Genomic DNA, 3,761 nt, shown 5'->3' on the forward strand with positions numbered 1-3,761 from the left:
ATGGAGGGCAGCACGTCAGGCCTCTCTGTCCTTCACCATCTCCTGGAGCTTGCTGGCTCAAACTCGTGTCCATCGAGTTGGTGGTGCTATCCAACCATCTGGTCCTCCGCCATCCCCTTTTCCTCCTGCCTTCAATCTTTCCCAGCATCAGGGAAAAATTAAATATATACCACATATAAGAAATGGAACGTAACATATACTGTACATCATTTGTCAACATATTGGTTACTATTCCACATACGCTTGAAAAGAACACATATCCCGCTGTTGCTGGGGGAAGTGTTTGCTGATGTGAAGGTCGACTGGGTCCGGTTTGGTAATAACGCTGCTCAGCCCATGTGTGTCTTCCCGGATCCGTGTCTCTTATCTTAACTCTAGCTCTGCCTATCTGTTGACAGAGGTGTGAGGAGGCCTCCAACAGTGCACGTGCGTTGTCTGTTTCTTCTTGTGGTTATATTGGCTTTGACTTTATGACCTTCAAGTGCTTGTTGTTAGGTGTAGTCACACTTAGAATTAATCTTTTATCATTGTATAACATCTTTTTATCCTTGGTAGTATTTCTTGCTCCAAGTCTATATTGCCTGATATTAATATAGCTACTCCAGATTTGTTTTGTTTAATATTTAAATAAAATCTTTAAAAACTGTTTTTACTTTAAACATATATGTGTTTTTATTATCAAAGTAGCTTTCTTGAAATAGCGTATAGTTGTCTTTTTAAAGAAAATACAATTTAATAATCCCTGCCTTTTAGACCATTTACATTTAATGTAGTTATCAAAATAGTTGCATGTACATCTACCACATTATTATTTTTTGTTTATTTCTTCTATTTTTGTTCTTCTTTTTCCCCTTTCTTGCCTTTTTTCTGGATTATCTGAGTGTTGATAATTAGATAGATAAATAGAAAGAAGTATCAATATATAGATAAATTAACATATACTTATATATCTTAGTAATATTATTCATAGAATAACATAACATAATAATAGAATATTATTATTCTATTTGAGTGCACTAGATTTGTGCCATATTCTTTACATCCTTCCTTCAGTGACAAAGTTTTCAAAGGACTGCTTTTATAGAATTTATGACACTGCACTGTTTGATTGATTTGTTGGGTCCGCTAGTCTGATTGAGAACTGAAGCTTTTACTTTGATTTGCTTTTCTATTTATCACTTAGCACATAAAGAACTTTCTAAAAATGGTCTTTGAATAAATTAATGAGCTTAAGATATTCAATAAAACATATAATATTAACCAATTGTTTCATTTTATCAGTAGCGATTTCTTTTTTCCAATTACCTAAATAAACAGCCCACAAGTCAATTTTCTTCCTTTCCTTCCAAGAAACGTTCTGTTTCCTCTTTCCTTAAACCGACTGTTGAGTTGTTCTCTGTCTCTGGCGCTTTTCCGACCAACCTACCAAGCATGCAGCTCCTGAGTTATGAAGTCTCCCACCCTTGCCCCCCCAATATCTGCCCTTTCTAAGCTCCAGAACCTCAAATAAGTCTCAGAACTGCCTCCCATAGGGTGGACCTTCAGTAAACATTGCTTAATGAACAAAAGTAGAGCTAATTTTTTTTCTCCATCAGATTGGATTTTTGCTTTAATGCAATTTTTTTTTTCCTTTTTTGAGTCCTTGAGGGAAAAAAAAGGCAATATCCAGAGGAACACAGTGGGGCATTGTGTCAGGTGGCCCAGAGGAAGGGGGATGATGCTTCATCTGCCCAAAAACAGACGCTCGTGGTGACGGCAGAAGCGGAAATGATATGCATCTGCCCAATAACGGAAATGATGCTGCATCTGCCCAGTAACAGACGTGCGTGGCGACAGTAGAAGCCATCCCAAAGGTGCCAGGGACGCTTCAACTGTTTTTGCAAAACACAATGCATTTGTTGTTGTTGTTTCAATTGACTTCTGGTTTGATACCGTTGAAATAGAAAGCTCTAAACCAATGAGCATTTCAGGAAATCAATTTATGCTAAATTCAGACTCTGGGTAGGATGCTGCTGCTGTTTGCGCTTGCTTGACCTCCCTTTCAGCACCAAGTTCTCTGTCCACAGCGTTCAGGAACAGAAGTGCTCATATTTCCCACATTCTTTGTTGTCATAAGCCCTGTAGCAACAGTATGTGTTCTGACTTCCAGTGCAGCAGGGAGAATGCGGTGGTGTTGTTGGTACGACCTCCTCCACTAAACGACGAGGTATAATGCCGGGACAACAAGCCCCTGTCCAGAGGTCGTCGCCAAGCCTGGGTCGCGAGTGCCAGCACCTTCGTCTCCCTGCTGTGTCACCACAGCATTAGCATTTCCGTGATAAGTAGAGGCGCTTCGCTGACATTTGGATCAGTGCAGTCGTCATTAAATGGTCTTATTTCTTAAGCTGTGATCTTTTTTATCCTGAAGGTAGTGCAGATTGTGAGTGGTCCGTGAAGCGGGAGAAGGACAGTGTTTACCTGATATATTAACAGAGCCAGGACAGGCTCCTGGGACACACAAGGTCTGCTCCAGACAGGCCGGTGCACAAGCCCCGAAGCCCCCAGATCACTTCCACCTTCAGTTCATCTCTTCTTATCTGACTTGAGTCATCCTTCAGAGCTCAGGTCAAGCTCAGCCTCCACCAAGGAGTGTTCCTCAACCTTGATGACAATTTACAGCCTGAAATATATAAAATGCTAACAGAGACTGACACCCAAGTAACATCAGAGATAACACCTTTGAGCACATTATCTATCCTCAAAATAGAACGATGCTCGTTTCCCCTTATTTAGGGTGAGGCAGCAGACACTCGGAGCAGCTGAGGTCCAGTGAGGGCTCGGCCACGGGTGAGCACAGCCCCACAGAGCTAGGGCTCCTTTGAGATTTCAAACCCCAGGCACAGCCCTGCTGACATGTGGCGTGTGACATGTGACAGGCCTGAATTCCATTTGCAGGTGTGTTTGCTGATACACTGAGCTAAAGAAACTGTGCTTTAATAGCAAAGAGTACGGCTTGTGTTTATTTCCCGTTGTTCTGAGTCTTGAGCACATTCATACATCTTTAAACTTTTGGTACGTATTCAAGGGGGTTCTCCAATGGCTCTGGGGTAAATAATCCCCCTGCAATGCAGAAGACACGGGTTCAAGCCCTGGATGGGGCAGATGCCCTGGGGGAAGAAATGGCAACCCACTCCAGTATTCTCACCTGGAGAATCCCATGGGCAGAGAGCCTGGTGGGCCACAGTCCACAGGGTCGCAAAGAGTCAGACACGAATGAGTGCACACACGTATCTTCAAGACTGAAGCCCAGCAAGTGCCTCTTCCCTTCTTAGCAGGCTTGGGTTTGTGTTTGCACTGATAACCCAGGTATCCGTAGAGTCAGAGCGACCCTGGACGGCTGGGAAGCTGACCACGGGAGGTTTTGAGGGACGCCGCCTGCACCAGGAAACGATCCCTGCTTCTCTCTGCTGAAAGGACGTCTGCCAGATGGTCAGGTCCCAGCCGCTTATGGGATGGGGAGGAGACTGAGGCGGGAGTGAGGGGACCCTTTAAGTTCGCGCAGCTGGCTGGCTGCAGGGACACAGGTTCCGACTTCAGAGTCACTGCTCCCTGCTGTCCGGTGCTGCCTTCCACTGCTCCTCTCCCCCAGGAGGGGAACGTGTTTACACCCATCTGTAAACGCAGCGGAGCACCTCCAGCCGTGCACCCTGGCGTCAAGCACAGCAGCAGAGCATTTTGTGACCAGACAATGTATCTCAAACATCCACTTCAGCCGTTTCTTA

This window comes from Bison bison, unplaced genomic scaffold, assembly GCF_000754665.1.
Source record: "Bison bison bison isolate TAMUID 2011002044 unplaced genomic scaffold, Bison_UMD1.0 scf7180017864377, whole genome shotgun sequence".
Lineage (NCBI taxonomy): Eukaryota > Metazoa > Chordata > Mammalia > Artiodactyla > Bovidae > Bison > Bison bison.